The following is an 18137-nucleotide window of genomic DNA, read 5'->3' as shown; positions in this document are numbered from 1 at the left end:
GCCGCGGGTCCTTTGGCGCTCCCAGAAGTGTGAGGTAAGAAAAATGGACCGAAGTCCCTACTGTGCTCCTCACCGCAAGCTGTGCCCGAGGCAATCTGTCTATGTGTGAAAATGCTCCTTCCTTTTCCCCAAGTGGTGCATCCACCCAGGTGGATGTCCTAGTGACCGGGAAAGTCCCATGTCTCGTGATGGCCACCCCCCAGCCTTCCCTAGTCCACACCCCGTTGGAAAAGCACCTAACTGTGTTTTTTGTTTGAATGTGAGAAACACCAGCGATTAATCTCTCCTTACCCGGGATGAGTACTACATCTTAAGGGAGATGCAGTACCCTGTGGTGACTGAGGCCTCAGGAGCACCACATTACCTAATATCCTGCTGCATGATGTACCCATAGTCCTGCTGTATCCTGTGAATAAAGTTATGTTTATATGTGACATGAAATCTGTATGTACCTGCTGTGCTGACAACACTTTGCTGAGGTCCACACCTGGTGTGCCCACACCACTCTGCTGCAGTCCGTGTTTATTGTTCCTGCACCACCCTGCTGTGGTCTTTGCTGCTGTAGCCGATGTCTAGGGTCTGATGACCTCTGCCCAATGTGTGAAGCCTGAACCGATGTTCATGACCTGTGCCTGAGGACCCGTGCCTGATGTTTTGCTGCTGGTATCTTGTGCTGATGTCTGCTGGTGTTTACCTTGCCTGTTCCTCTTCAGGACTTTGCTCTGAATTTCTGTTCCCCCAGTCCTGCTGTGTCCCTGGCCTGCTCAGCTGCCACAGTCCCGGTCACTTGCCCTGGAAGTGGCACCTGGTCTCCTGCCTTGAAGCAGGTCCTTAGTCAAGCCCCTTCCTATACTAAAGTGTAAGTCCAGGTTCCCCCCTGTGGTCCAGTGGGTCTACTCCTACACCCTGGACACTTGCCACCTGGATCTTCAGTGGTGTGAGCATGATATTGGCCTCTAAAAATGATGTAGTAGGACATCATACGCACACTGAAAAAATGTGGAGCGAGGGTTTCATCATGACCATGTTGATATGGTTGAGGAAAAGGACGTGAAAAAGGAGAAAACAAGAACAGAGGAGATCTCATTTATATGTATAAATACATGGGTGGTCAATATAACGGACTGGCACATGACTTATTCCTTCTAAAGACAATACTAAGGACCAGGGGGCATTCACTGCGAATGGACGAAAAGCGATTCCGGCAGCTAAATAGGAAAGGGTTCTTTACATTTAGAGCAGTCAGACTGTGGAATGCCCTACCACAAGAGGTAGTAATGGAAGAAAATATAACTTCGTTTAAAAAAGGTCTGGATGATTTCCTCAGTACAAATAACATTGTTGGTTTTAAATGACTTATACGGGCGTCACACGATACGATCTATCGTGCGATCGCACGAGCGATCGTACCCGCCCCCGTCGTTTGTGCGTCACGGGCAATTACCTGCTGAGCGATGTCGAAGTGGGCGGCGAACATCCACTTCCTGAAGGTGGAGGGACGTTCGGCGTCACAGCGACATCACACAGCGGCCAGCCAATAGAAGCGGAGGGGCGGAGATGAGCGGGACGTAAACATCCCGCCCACCTCCTTCCTTTCGCATAGCCGGCAGGAGCCGCGGGACGCAGGTAAGCTGTGTTCATCATTCCCGGGGTGTCACACAGAGTGATGTGTGCTGCCCCGGGTACGATGAACAACCGGCGCAAAGAAAAATAAACGACTTTTTAAAAATGAGCGACGTGTCAACGATACACGATTTGCAAATGATCTGCGTCGCTCGTAGGTGTCACACGGGATGACGTCGTAAACGATGCCGGATGTGCGTCACGAAAACCGTGACCCCGACGACATATCGCACGATAGACCGTCTTGTGTGACGCCCGAATTAGGGACAAAATGTAGAACTGGTGGAGGAAGGTTGAACTAGATGGACTTTTTTCAACCTAACTATGTAACTATGTAACTAACTGTATACCCTTGTTTGGATCTAAACAGGTGCACATAAATACACCACAAAATGGAACATTTTAGTTGACTTTATGATCTGCTGTTCAGAAGTCTGGATCAATCCAGGGAGTCAGCCTGTCAACATTTTCTGGCTATTCCCACATTATCCTGTACACAAAGCTTACCTGCTAGAGTCCTTTTGCAGTCTCTACTAGGTCATGTGCATAATGAAGGCTAGTGACAGATGCTTGGAATACTAGATCTGTCTGCAGGCTTACAGAAATACTTTATTCAATTGTCCACATATTTATGGTCAGATAATTATAAAAAACCTACAAATTTAATGCAAATATCTTTGGTTATAGGTTTATAGGTTTATGTTTTCTGTAAAGAAACCAGGTTTCTTTGAGTGAGATATATACAGTCAGGGCCAGAAATATTTGGACAGTGACACAAGTTTTGTTATTTTAGCTGTTTACAAAAACATGTTCAGAAATACAATTATATATATAATATGGGCTGAAAGTGCACACTCCCAGCTGCAATATGAGAGTTTTCACATCCAAATCGGAGAAAGGGTTTAGGAATCATAGCTCTGTAATGCATAGCCTCCTCTTTTTCAAGGGACCAAAAGTAATTGGACAAGGGACTCTAAGGGCTGCAATTAACTCTGAAGGCGTCTCCTTCGTTAACCTGTAATCAATGAAGTAGTTAAAAGGTCTGGAGTTGATTACAGGTGTGTGGTTTTGCATTTGGAAGTTGTTGCTGGGACCAGACAATATGCGGTCTAAGGAACTCTCAATTGAGGTGAAGCAGAACATCCTGAGGCTGAAAAAAAAGAAAAAATCCATCAGAGAGATAGCAGACATGTTTGGAGTAGCAAAATCAACAGTCGGGTACATTCTGAGAAAAAAGGAATTGACTGGTGAGCTTGGGAACTCAAAAAGGCCTGGGCGTCCACGGATAACAACAGTGGTGGATGATCGCCGCATACTTTCTTTGGTGAAGAAGAACCCGTTCACAACATCAACTGAAGTCCAGAACACTCTCAGTGAAGTAGGTGTATCTGTCTCTAAGTCAACAGTAAAGAGAAGACTCCATGAAAATAAATACAAAGGGTTCACATCTAGATGCAAACCATTCATCAATTCCAAAAATAGACAGGCCAGAGTTAAATTTTCTGAAAAACACCTCATGAAGCCAGCTCAGCTCTGGAAAAGTATTCTATGGACAGATGAGACAAAGATCAACTTGTACCAGAATGATGGGAAGAAAAAAGTTTGGAGAAGAAAGGGAACGGCACATGATCCAAGGCACACCACATCCTCTGTAAAAAATGGTGGAGGCAACATGATGGCATGGGCATGCATGGCTTTCAATGGCACTGGGTCACTTGTGTTTATTGATGACATAACTGCAGACAAGAGTAGCCGGATGAATTCTGAAGTGTACCGGGATATACTTTCAGCCCAGATTCAGCCAAATGCCGCAAAGTTGATCGAGCGGCGCTTCATAGTACAGATGGACAATGACCCCAAGCATACAGCCAAAGTTACCCAGGAGTTCATGAGTGCAAAAAAGTGGAACATTCTGCAATGGCCAAGTCAATCACCAGATCTTAACCCAATTGAGCATGGATTTCACTTGCTCATATCCAGACTTAAGATGGAAAGACCCACAAACAAGCAAGACCTGAAGGCTGCGGCTGTAAAGGCCTGGCAAAGCATTAAGAAGGAGTAAACCCAGCATTTGGTGATGTCCATGGGTTCCAGACTTAAGGCAGTGATTGCCTCCAAAGGATTCGCAACAAAATATTGAAAATAAAAATATTTTGTTTGGGTTTGGTTTATTTGTCCAATTACTTTTGACCTCCTAAAATGTGGAGTGTTTGTAAAGAAATGTGTACAATTCCTACAATTTCTATCAGATATTTTTGTTCAAACCTTCAAATTAAACGTTACAATCTGCACTTGAATTCTGTTGTAGAGATTTCATTTCAAATCCAATGTGGTGGCATGCAGAGCCCAACTCGCGAAAATTGTGTCACTGTCCAAATATTTCTGGACCTAACTGTATATATATATATATATATATATATATATATATATATATATATTTATTTTTATTTATATATATTTACAATTATGACTTATTTATGTCACTTTGGTGATAGATGTGCCTTAATTTTTCAGACCTTGATTAATTAATTTACAAGTTATCTCAAAATCTTCCATCTTAAGGCGTAGGCAGATGGCTGTATACCATGGACAATGATTACATCTCAATACTCGGTGGCTCTCCCGAAATGAGTGTGACAACATGTATTTCTATGAATCTGTCACACTCAGACTGCACACTTAAGTCTATATAGTCAGAAGAGACATTATTATTATTATTACCTTGACAAAGCTAGGGTAAGGAGTCAACTATTTATGAACCATCCTTTTACCACCACAGCATATGCACAAATATTATTTTCAATTCAAAAATTGCTCAAAAAACTAAGATCATTCTTTTGTTTTTTATTCAATTTGCATTTAAAGAAATTGTTCATTTTAGCATACTTCCTTTCTCGAGGCAAATTTTCTTGTTACTAAGGTAATCACTTGAGGCCCAGGGATCAGATGTTATTGCCATGGGGGCTACCAATTAAGTTAATGGCTCTCCCAATCGTTTGCATGTAAATTAGCACTTAAAGTTTTCCATAATAGCTGTCTGGGCAAAATATAAAAGTATTTTAAGACTGTCTAGATTTTGGATATTTTCACTTTTGATCTGGGAATCTTGTTATTTGTTTACTACCGTGTCTCCCCAAAAATAAGACCGGGTCTTATATTATTTTTTGCTCCAAAAGATGGGCTAGAGCTTATTTTCAGTGGATGTCTTATTTTTTTTCCATGAACAACAATCCACATGTATTCTTGAACAAAAAAAAAAATCAACATTTATTCAAATATAGCCATATTGCATTCTAGAATATCAACATAACTCTCCCAACCCTGTGTGTAACACATCTATCTATCTATCTATCTATCTATCTATCTATCTATCTATCTATCTATCTATCTATCTATCCATCAATCCACCAGATTGTTTGCTCTTCAACTTTAGACTCCTGCAATTAATAGACTTTTGGTCACATGATGTGATGTCACACAGGTTCTCTTGCAGTGTTATAATCAGGATATAAACGCTGGGGCCCTTAGCAGAATAGGGGCCCTGTCAAATTGCTCAGTTTGCTCTCCCTTCTCCCTAATGTCAGTTCTGCATACCAGCCTTTCTCTTGTTCCCTTGTTTTAGACTCCTGCAATTAAGAGACCTTTGATTACTGTCTGTCTGACTGTGAAGTCATCCAAGGTCCTTAAACAATCATAAACTTGGAATACACCGTGTGCAGAATTATTAGGCAAATAAGTATTTTGAGCACATGATAATTTTTATACATGTCCTACTCCAAGCTGTATAGGCTTGAGAGCCAACTACCAATTAAGTAAATCAGGTGATGTGCATCTCTGTAATGAGGAGGGGTGTGGTGTAATGACATCAACACCCCATATATGGTGTGCTTAATTATTAGGCAACTTCCTTTCTTTTGGCAAAATGGGTCAGTAGAGAGATTTGACGGGCTCTGAAAAGTCCAAAATTGTGAGATGTCTTGCAGAGGGATGCAGCAGTCTTGAAATTGCCAAACATTTGAAGCGTGATCACCGAACAGTCAAGCATTTCATGGCAAATAGCCAACAGGGTCGCAAGAAGCGTGTTGGGAAAGAAAAAAAAAGGCGCAAAATAACTGCCCATGAATTGAGGAAAATCAAGCGTGAAGCTACCAAGATGCCATTTGCCACCAGTTTGGTGATATTTCAGAGCTGCAATGTTACTGGAGTATCAAAAAGCACAAGGTGTGCCATACTTAGGGGCATGGACAAGGTAAGGAAGGCTGAAAAAAGACCACCTTTGAACAAGAAACATAAGATAAAACGTCAAGACTGGGCAAAGAAATATCTTAAGACTGATTTTTCAAAGGTTTAATGGACTGATGAAATCAGAGTGACTCTTGATGGGCCAGATGGATGGGCCAGAGGCTGGATCAGTAAAGGGCAGAGAGCTCCATTCCAACTCAGACTCCAGCAAGGTGGAGGTGGGGTACTGGTATGGGCTGGTATCATCAAAGATGAACTTGTGGGACCTTTTCAGGTTGAGGATGGAGTGAAGCTCAACTCCCAGACCTACTGCCAGTTTTTGGAAGACAACTTCTTCAAGCAGTGGTACAGGAAGAAGCTCGTATCGTTCAAGAAAAACATGATTTTCATGCAGGACAATGGTCCATCACATGCACTCAACTACTCCACAGCGTGGCTGGCCAGTAAAGGTCTAAAAGATGAAAAAATAATGACATGGCCCCCTTGTTTACCTGATCTGAACCCCATAGAGAACTAGTGGTCCCTCATAAAATGTGAGATATACAGGGAGGGAATACAGTACACCTCTCGGAACAGTGTCTGGGAGGCTGTGGTGGCTGCTGCACGCAATGTTGATCGTAAATAGATCAAGCAACTGACAGAATCTATGGATGGTAGGCTGTTGAGTGTCATCATAAAGAAAACTGGCTATATTGGTCACTAATTTTTTTGGGTTTTGTTTTTGCATGTCAGAAATGTTTTTATTTCTAAATTTTGTGCAGTTATATTGGCTTACCTGGTGAAAATAAACAGGTGAGATGGGAATATATTAGGTTTTTATTAGGTTGCCTAATAATTCTGCACAGTAATATTTACCTGCAAAAACAGATATCCTCCCAAGATAGCCAAATTTTTTTAAAAAAAAACCACTCCAACTTCCAAAAATATTAAGCTTTGATATTTATGAATCTTTTGGGTTGATTGAGAACATAGTTGTTTATCAATAATAAAAAAATCCTCTAAAATACAACTTGCCTAATAATTCTGCACACAGTGTACAACTGCTGGGGTCCCTAAGAAAAACATTGCACAGTTTGACTGCCCCTAACGCCGGCCCTGACTGTAACTAGGGCTTATATTTCAAGCATTCTCCAAAAATCCTGTAAAATCATGCTAGGGCTTATTTTTGGGGTAGGTCTTATTTTCAGTGAAACAGGGTAGTTACCTATTTTGCACTAACAAAAATAAATAAATAAGGCTGGTTTCACACTACGTCTTTTTAACATCCGTTAAAAACGTTTTTTTAACGGAAGTACGGATCCTGTGCAAATCCGTTTTCACTGCAATGCATTTTCAATGGACTCGCGTCCACCTGCGTTTGCATGCGTTTGCGTCCGTTAGACGCAGGATCCGTCCTTTTGCGTTATTTTGACATGTTTCAAAAACGCAACATGTAGCGTTTTTTTGCTTTGTCAAAATAACGCATCTCACAGGATCCTTCACATTGCGCCGCGAGCTGCAATGCATTTCAATGAGTGCTGGATCCTGCCTAGCAGAATGCGTTCAGTTGCGTTGTAACAGGATCCTGCTTTTGTACTGAGCATGCCCAGAAAGTACTGAGCATGCCCAGAACCAGTCTCCAGTGATCTGTCTATCTCTCTACTCCCTCCCTCACCCCCTCTCTCTCTATCTCTGTCTTTCCCCCTTCCTCTCCTGTCTCTCTCTCCCCTGCCTGAGAGCTGCGGACACTCGTAACCAAGGTAAATATCGCGTAACCACTTCTCTTAGTTACCCGATGTTTACGTTGGTTACGCGTGCAGGCAGCCCTGCTCCTAGCAGCTGCAGACACTCGTAACCAAGATAAATATCGGGTATCCAAGGCCGATGTTTACCTTGGTTACCAGCGTCTGCAGCTGTCAGAAGCCTCCTCCCAGTCTAGCTCCCCTCACTCCCGATCACATGACTCCAATGCCCGCCCCTAAATATCCAGTGCAGGATCCTGCAAAATAACATATGCGTTTGCATACGTTATTTGCTGTAAAAGCAGGATCCGTACTTCCGCTAAAAAAACGTTTTCAGCGGATGTTAAAAAGACGTAGTGTGAAACCAGCCTAAGGAGCTACTTACAGTTTATCTTGTCTGAGTCCCCCTGCTCTTGACTGACAGTTGGGCCCACAGCATCATGGCACCTTTGGCTCAAACTACGTTCTCTTTATGTTGCAAGAGAATCCAGCTTCGGAGGAGCCGTGAAGCTGGCCAGTAGATACAATTCAGCCAGTTTCAGAGCATTCCTTGTATGCTCTGTAGCAAAGAGCTGGAAAGCTAGATGCTCATTGCTTAAGAGACTGACCACCACTGATAGATGGTAGTGGAAGCGAATAATGTAAGAAATGACCAGTAAACAACATAATTTAAAATACCTCTATTCTTGACAAAGGAAGGGATTTTAAATAAGAACTAAATTGCAGATATGCTTGATTTTACAAGTATTTTCTATTTTTAATAATATAGTATAACAAGAACATTCTTTTATAAAGGGTTTTCTAAGGAAAGTAATTTCTCTCCTATCCACAGAATAGGAGTTAAATATCTGATCCCTGGGGGTCCTACTGCCAAAACCACTGAGATCACTAATGCATTGTGCCTCCTCACTGCGGTTGGGAGTGAATGGAGCAGCAATGACATGTATAACCACTGCTGATTCTTTAACTAACTATGGGAATATCCATATATACAAGACCATGAACAAGATCAGGGCTTATGTAATTTCGTTGCCTGCTGATTTTAATAGAAACTGGTCTCAGGGTATCGAAGTGCCGTTTAAATTTGTAGGAAATAAAATCATTTCCTGGTGCCATAACTTAAATAGTCTACTGAATCACATGAACGCTGCTTACAGCGATGGATTGGTATTAAACAGGACTCGCTGCCGTCTCCCCCAAGCCTCCTGATGAATCTCTGACGGGAGAGGAGAAACGCGTTGAAGCCAGGCAGGCCTGCAGACCTGCTTTTTCAGGAAAGTGTATTATCCTTTCTTCCTTTATTTATCCTGTTTTTGGTATCTTTGATTGCGATAGATGCTATTTGGCATATTTACTTAGAATGATCCTGGAGTGGTAGTCTATTTTCTGCAAAATTTTGTAAAGAATATATCAGGAGTAAACTGACATAAGCTCTGTGACATCTGATATTATACGGATGCTACTTTAAAACTTTTTGCAGAAAACTTTTTACAGGATTTTGTCGGGATCATACCACTTTGAATTTTGTGGTTGTATTTATCTGGATCAGGAGTGGGGAAATATAATTTGGGGATATAACTGCTTGATCGTACTATATGTGCAGTTATACCAATTAATTTGAACTGTCCCTTCCCTTCACTGTCATCTCTTATATCAGGGTCAGCGAGAGGGATAGTCGATGTGGAACGGGGGCGCCTGGTAACTTAGGGTGTCATACCCTCCGTTGGTAGGTAGGGACATCCCCTCCACCTAGGGTTATCAGGGTTTCCCTTCCTCCTCCCTCCCCATAATTTGCCCTTGTTGCTCTAAAATTGAGTAATTACAAGGTTTACCTGATCCAGTGTGTGTATATATTTTGTGCTTTTGTGGTAAATTTTGGGATTTTAATGAATACTAATAAAACATACATTTTAACAAGGGTTTGACGGCCTGGCAAATACCTGCACAGTGAGGGGACCTTCACGGGCCTCACTGACCCACAAATCTGGGGGCACCAGCAGTAAAGCAAGGATCAGGGTTCGGGACACAGACCAGCCCTACAGGGTATACACTGCCCACCGTACGGAGAAGGAGACTGCCACCACAAAGGGACAGTCGGGCCCCAAACACTCCACGTTACGGAGACTCAACCACACAGAGTGCCGGGGACAGAGCAACCAAGTCATCAACTGGCACTGGAAGTACAGAGACCTGAACCAGCCGTCCAAGGCTCCCATAGTGAGTAGAGACTGTTAATTACAATCCACAGTGTGGCCTCCATTATTACTCCATCATACATCTCCTCCTACCTGTGGAGGGCCTACCACCACAGCTGCTATTACCACCAGCCCTGGGGAATAATCAGCTCAGCAGCGGCGGTTCCCCCGTCTTAACCGAAACCCGCAGGTGGCGTCACACAAATGACTTTAATCTCCCCTGTAACTACTTCCCATTAAAAAGCACCCAGGGCACGGGACCGGGCAACGGCCACCAAAGTGACATTCCCCAGTGATACACTGCCCAGGACCGAGCACCCCATTCTCTGGGGACACACATGAAATAGATAATATAGAGTAGGAGATTTGCCGTGAAGTGGCAGGGGTGGCTCAAAGAATTTATCAATTATTTGCTAAAAATCTCATTTTGTATTATAGTACAGTTGGAATAAATCCGTGAATTTGCACTTTTTATATGATGCATTCCACTCTCAGATCGTGCTGGCTCCCCTTTCTTTATCTGTGCTGGGTATCACAATATGGAGGGACCCTATGCCATTTTTTAATTGAACATTTTTTTAATTTAATTATTTTACACCTTGTAGAGAGGCAGACGGCATGTGTGATTCCAACCAATGACAGACGCTGTCACACAGGGTGGGGGTACGGTCTGACTGCAACCAATCACATACAACGGGATTGGCGGAGGGTGGGGAAAGCAGAGAATATGTATGAGAGATAATAATCGGACCCGGGAGTAGTGTGATAGACGCAGGGAAGACCAGAAAGTAAAATGGTCCTGCTGTATTTCTTATTTTCTTTCTCTCTCTTTTTTTTTTTATTCTATCATTATCCGGGTTGCCGAACCCAAACAGTAACACAGACTTTCTTGAGAGGTTCTTTTTCGAGGTCCATGCAAGGAGAATACATGTTTGAAGCGGACCCCGAACTTTACAGTTTAGCTTCGCCCATCACTAATTCATACAATTTAAGCAAAAGACTTCAATTTTTGGTTGCATCAGCTTTCAGAATCTTGCATCTCTTTGTCTGAAAGTTCATTAACCAGTCATTCACTGGAAGGTTTACGTCTATACATTGCCAAACTCATTTTTTTCATTTTTTTGTTTTGTGCTTTGCCTCAATCAGCCAGCCAGGGCTTGTTTTTTGCATGATTACCGTATTTTTCGGACCATAAGACGCACTTTTTTTCCCCCAAATGTTGGGGGAAAGTTGGGGGTGCGTCTTATGGTCTGACTATAGGGCTGCGGCCGGGAATGAGGGTGCTGCGGGTCATCGGGGGCACGAGCAGGCAGCAGCAGCGCCTGCCGTGACCACGTGGGCCCGCTCATTACATATGCACGCCCATCCTCCCGCCCATCTCTCAGCGCTGAAGCCGGCACTGACAGGTGGGCGGGAGGACGAGCGGGGACGCGCGCATAGCAAAGAGCCGGCCGCATGATCACCCCTGGCAATTACAGCCTGGAGTGATCATGTGCGGCTGTATTCACTGCCCCCCGCGCGTCATTACCAGCGCGGGGTGCAGTGAATCAGTACACTCACCCGTCCCCGTGTGTGGAGCCGCCCCCCTGCTGCACGCGATGTCTTCCTGTCTGTGCCGGTCAGCTGATCTGTGCCGGTCAGCTGATCTGTGCTGAGCTGGTCAGCTGATCGGCACAGACAGGAAGACATCGCGTGCTGCAGGGGAACGGCTCCACACACACAGGTCAGCGTGCCAGAGAGGAAGATATGATCGGTGCTGCAGGGAGTGAGGAAAAGGTGAGTATAAACGTTTATTTTTTTCTCTGTGCTATAGGATACAGGCCATATACCAGGATGGTATATGAGCACGATGGGGGCATATAGCAGGATGGGAGTATGTGAACAGGCTGGATGGGGGGGGTATGTGAACAGGCTGGATGGGGGGGGGGTATGTGAACAGGCTGGATGGGGGGGGGGTATGTGAACAGGCTGGATGGGGGGGTATGTGAACAGGCTGGATGGGGGGGTATGTGAACAGGCTGGATGGGGGGGTATGTGAACAGGCTGGATGGGGGGGGGGGTATGTGAACAGGCTGGATGGGGGGGTATGTGAACAGGCTGGATGGGGGGGGTATGTGAACAGGCTGGATGGGGGGGTATGTGAACAGGCTGGATGGGGGGGGTATGTGAACAGGCTGGATGGGGGGGGTATGTGAACAGGCTGGATGGGGGGGTATGTGAACAGGCTGGATGGGGGGGTATGTGAACAGGCTGGATGGGGGGGTACGTGAACAGGCTGGATGGGGGTTTATAGCAGGATCATATACAAGGCAGGAGGATCATTACCAGGATGGGGTACCTTAGTAGAGAATTTGGGGACATTACCCCCATAACAGTGTCAGCAGCAGATCCTCGCCCCATAACAGTGTGTCATGACCACATTTTTTGCTTAAAGTTTTATTTTCCCATTTTCCTCCTCTAAAACCAGGGTGCGTCTTATAGTCCGGTGCGTCTTATAGTCCGAAAAATACGGTAATTGGAATTTAATGGCACACTTTTGGAGAAATATACGGTAACTTATTGATTACAGGGAAATGGAAAAAAAACAGCAATTCCACCATTATTAAATTTAGAAAATTAATGTTAATTTAAAAGTTCATTTTAATCAATAGATCTTGGAATAATAATTAGCTCCACAATTGGATGTTAAAAAAAAATGTTCCTGTGATAATCTTATATATATGTGTCCCTGCTATGTACTGTGTAATGGCCGTGTCTGACCATAAAGAGACATTGTCTGATCATACCACAGCTCCTGGGCAGGGGAGGGAAAAATATATGGATGTTAAGGCATAAGCTCGCAAATTATTCTTTCTTTGAGGTAAATCATCTTTTAAAAACAGGGAGGAATAAAGAATCACAAAAAGAATCAACTGTGATCTCATGCAGTAATGCCTGTATACTCTCTTTTGCATTCAGGAGATGTGGTTATGATCAGACCATGTCCCTGTACAGTCAGACACGGCCGTTACACAGTACATAGCAGGGGCACATATATAAGATTATCTCAGCATAGGAACTTTTTTTTAAACACATCCAATTGTGGAAATTATTATTATTGAAAAATAAAATTATTAAGGTTAACTTTAAAATGAACTTTGTTTCCGGGGAAAACCCTCTTAAATCACACAAACTGCAGCATGAACTGCCTCTGCCTGTTTCCTCACTCTGCTCCTCACTTTCTCTCCACCATCCCTTTGCCATAGACTGTAATAGGAAGTAGCCAACCTTGGTTTTATTCGAGGTGTTTTTCAGAGCGGGTGGTCAGTTCAGGAGAAGGGACAGTACAGAGAGGATTTGGAGGTGGGGGAGGGGTTTATAACTGGAGAAAGAAGCAGATAACTCTTCCCTGTTACAATTTTTATTATATATGTTTTTACTGTTTATGCAAAGTTTTTGGAAATGACAGTTACTATTTCCATACAAAGCTGCTCTTCTACTGTCCAAGCTTTGTCAAAACCTGATTGATTTAAGGCAGGTAAAGATCTCTACATTGAAACTACTTGACGCATCTATAAGGGATAAGCAGGTTATCCTGTAAAACACACCCCCCGTACCATATCTACCTAAATGAAGACGAGAAACACGACTTTATTGCAGGAATGGCCACAGTTTTATTTTACCGTATATATGTATACCAAACTTGTGGCCCAACATGCCACTCAATTGTTAAACTTAACCTTATACATATATACCCGTATAACCAGAAACACCGATAGATCCGTCCGAGAGGCAAACCATCATTCCTAACCCCCCGGCCGTAACCTCCAAACCGGCCCAGAGGACCACCTCGGCCGTGACCACCCGGCCCGAGGTGAGGGGTAACAACGTTCCATCGTTAATTACCCCTACCCAGCCAGAACCTGCGGGACCTCCGCCCACAAGTTCCCATCCACTCCGAAGCCACTCCCCTTGAGCGACTTCGTACCAACAAGCCGACTGTCGGTACTCCCAACCTCTCAGACGGACCTATCACCCCGCTGTGACAACAATAAATTAGCAACTCAACCTTGTATTCTCCTTTATTCCTCTTTTTTTTTTAAAAGTTCTTTTTTTTTTTTTTGAAAACCATCACCTTTTCACCTTTTTATTTTTTTTTTTTTTTTTATCATTTTTTTTTTTTTTTGAACATATACATATAATTATATATCAGGGCGGGCGGGTGGGACACAAAGATCTATCGACGAAAGGGGAGGTAAACAGCACACCCCCCTCTCTTATACCTCTCCCAACACCCCACCCCTTCCTTGCTCCCCCCCAATCCCCTTACAGCTCCCTACTACCAATCCTGTACTCCCACACATCCCCCATCCCATGCAAACCTATTAACCCTTTCCTAACCTTGCACCCTCCCGATCGTCATGGGGTCCATTCACCCCTATGGGGCTCACTGCCCTTCTTGACGCATCTATAAGGGATAAGCAGGTTATCCTGTAAAACACACCCCCCGTACCATATCTACCTAAATGAAGACGAGAAACACGACTTTATTGCAGGAATGGCCACAGTTTTATTTTACCGTATATATGTATACCAAACTTGTGGCCCAACATGCCACTCAATTGTTAAACTTAACCTTATACATATATACCCGTATAACCAGAAACACCGATAGATCCGTCCGAGAGGCAAACCATCATTCCTAACCCCCCGGCCGTAACCTCCAAACCGGCCCAGAGGACCACCTCGGCCGTGACCACCCGGCCCGAGGTGAGGGGTAACAACGTTCCATCGTTAATTACCCCTACCCAGAACCTGCGGGACCTCCGCCCACAAGTTCCCATCCACTCCGAAGCCACTCCCCTTGAGCGACTTCGTACCAACAAGCCGACTGTCGGTACTCCCAACCTCTCAGACGGACCTATCACCCCGCCACAGGCCGGCCAAGTGACACCCTTACTTGGCCCGGGCCCCCCACACCCCCAGTGCTTGCTCTAGGCCATCCCTCAAACCCAACATCCATAAATCCAGACCCACATCAGTCAGGTGAACCCCATCTCTCCTTAGATACTGCTCCGTGGACTCCTCCAATTCTCTATGCCGCACCACCAACCCACCATTTCTCGCCACAAACCTGCCAATAGCCCGGTTCAGCTTGCTCCGAGCCCTATTAATACGGTCCACCGACCTCCCAAAACGCCACTGCGTCCGAGCTATAATGTCCGACCAAACGATAACTATGCCCGGGAACGCCCTCCACAAATGTAACAGGTCCAGCTTTATATCCCTTTTCAATTCCCTCGCCGACCTTACTCCCAAATCGTTCCCTCCCACATGCAAAATTAACACATCAGGGACACGATCCATACGGCTATAATAAGCCACCTCTGGGCGCACTCTACCCCAAGTCATGCCCCGAATTCCGAGCCACTTTACTCGGGCTTCCGACACCGACACTCCGAGCTGCCGACCGTCACGCCGCACATCCGCCCGTAACGCTCCCCAATACACATAGGAGTGCCCGAGGATCCACACAAGGCATGGACCTATAAAATACAAAGACCACGAATAAAAACAGCAACAGCACAAGAAATTGCCCACAAACCGGCATCTAACACCAACCTTGAATCCCCCACCCCTGACCATCACCTGACCAAGTGAGGCCTAATGTACAAACGGAACCTGGAAGACTCCCACCTCCCAATCCGCCGGATACAATCCTCACTCAAACCCCACCTGGCGGCCTCCGTTGCCGCCCCAATCCGGAAGGAGTGAGACCCGTACTCACGTGGCTCCTCCCCCACCCTTGCTAGAGCCATCTTCAGCACCGCATTGAATTGATACCGCGACAAAGCCAATCCGTCCGTATGTCTAAGAAAAACACCAGGGTAACCGCCGCGCACCTTTAAAAACTCTGACACATGTAACACTGGGCACAACTGGTGCCCCGGTAAAGCGTACAACACTACTAAGCGCCCCCGGCCCCTCTGATCCGTCTTAGAAAAACGAAGCCGACATTCCACTCTATCCTCCCCCAGCATCACATCACCCAACAGCAAACCACCCATCGCTTGCTTAGTCGGGCTGACCAATTCGCCAATACGAAAGGCCCCAAAAAACGCCAGTACAAAAGCTACCGAGAACAACACCCGCTCATAAGGAGACGAACACAACTCCCCTAAACACCCCACCAAACGCACCAACAATGGCAATGACACCGGCCGCCTACAGTCACGCGACTGAGCCCCTTTTCGAAAACCCTTCATCGCCTGTCGCACCAGAAAATCCTTAGTCGCGTCCCGAACCCCTTGCATCTGGAACAAAAAGGCCAACGCCGCCAACTTGCAACCAAGCACCGAAACAGACCTGCCTTCCGAAAAATCCCCACTTATTAACATCAGTACCCCCAACACTCGACCCTGGTAACCCGACTCCATGAACTCCCTACTTTCCAACTCTGCCCATTCCTGCCACACCGCCTGATATCGGCACCAAGTAGCCTCAGACACCGATCTCCGAATTCCCTCAAAAGCTACACCGATGCCAGGTCCCACAGCCAGTTCGGGCAAGGTTCCCCCTCCGCGTCCGCTTCCGGCACCAGCTTCCTGAACCTGCAAAACTGAAACCGTGATAGCGCATCAGCCACCTCGTTGCGAATCCCAGGCACATGCCGAGCCACCACGCAAATGTTTAACTCCAAACAACGCAACACTAGATGCCTTAAATACCCCACAACCGGCGGGGATTTTGCCGACAGTGCGTTGATGGAATGCACCACCGCCATGTTGTCACAATGCATGCAAACCCTTCTTCCAGCAAAAACAGGGCCCCACAACTCCACCGCCACAATAATGGGAAACAATTCCAACAGCGCCAAATTCCTCACCAAACCTGCTTCCACCCACCGCCGCGGCCACTTTCCCACACACCAGCGCGTTTGAAAAATTGCTCCAAAACCTGTCGCCCCAGCCGCATCCGTGTACAATTCCAGCTGGCTATTGGACACCGCCTCGCTCATCCAAAGGGTCCGACCGTTGTACCGGTCCAAGAACTCCTCCCACACCAACAAATCCCCTTTCATCATTTTTGTCACTCTGACAAAGTGATTTGGAGCTTTTACCCCTGCAGTTGCGCTCGCCAGTCTCCTATTAAATATCCGCCCCATCGGCATAATGCGACAAGCGAAATTCAATTTTCCGAGCACTGACTGCAACTCCCGCAACCGCACCTTCTTGGCCTGAGACAAGAACCGCACCGACGCCTTCAAATCCAACAGCTTTCCCTCCGGCAACCGGCATTCCATTGCCAGTGTATCAATTTCGATACCTAAGAAACATAATACCGTCACCGGCCCTTCTGTTTTGTCTTTTGCCAACGGAATACCCAGGCTCCGCGCGATCCGCTCTAACGTAAACAACAACAAGGAGCAAACCGAAGAGCCCGCCGGACCCACGCAACAGAAGTCATCCAAATAGTGAATCACCGAATGGACTCCTGCCACCTCCTTGACTACCCATTCCACAAACGTACTGAATGCCTCAAAATAAGCACACGAAATGGAACAGCCCATCGGCAGGCAACGATCCACATAGTATTCACCATCCCACATACACCCTAAGAGATGAAAGCTCTCTGGATGCACCGGGAGTAAACGAAAAGCTGCTTCCACATCCGCCTTTGCCATCAGGGCCCCCCGCCCCGCTACCCTTACCAGCTCCAAGGCCCTATCGAACGATACATAACATACCGCCGACAATTCCGGTGATATCCCATCATTCACCGACAATCCCGCCGGATAAGATAAATGATGAATGAGCCGAAATTTGTTCGGCTCCTTCTTAGGTACCACCCCAAGGGGGGAAATCCGTAAATTAGAGAATGGCGGGTCCTGGAATGGGCCCGCCATCCTCCCCAACTCCACCTCCTTCTGCAGCTTTTCCTTCACCACCGCCGGATGTTCTTTTGCGGACCGCAAGTTTCCCGGGCGAAACACCGGCGCCTCAGATTCAAACGGAATCCGAAAGCCCTCTGTAAAACCACGTTCCAACAACTCCGCCGCCCGCACATCCGGATATCTACTTAAATAGGGAAGCATCGCCTCTACCCTCACTGGCGTCCTCCCTTTTTCCAGACCCCTCCCCCGCCTTTCCTTTGCCTTTCTTGAAGCACCTGGCCAGAGGGTGGGACCCTCCACATCCGGAACACTCGTGTCCGAACCGACAAGAGGCCCCGAACTTACACTGTCCCTCGTTATACTGCCAACAAGCTCCCTTTTTCTGTCCAGCCGAGGACCCGCCACTCGCACCCGGGCTCCCGGCACCCCCTCGAAAGGGCTGAGCCGGCGCCGTCATTAACCGCATCCACAAAGAAATATCCT

The sequence above is a fragment of the Anomaloglossus baeobatrachus genome, chromosome 3, assembly GCF_048569485.1.
Source record: "Anomaloglossus baeobatrachus isolate aAnoBae1 chromosome 3, aAnoBae1.hap1, whole genome shotgun sequence".
Lineage (NCBI taxonomy): Eukaryota > Metazoa > Chordata > Amphibia > Anura > Aromobatidae > Anomaloglossus > Anomaloglossus baeobatrachus.
The sequence above is the reverse complement of the archived record's forward strand: the minus strand, read 5'-3'. Positions refer to the sequence as shown.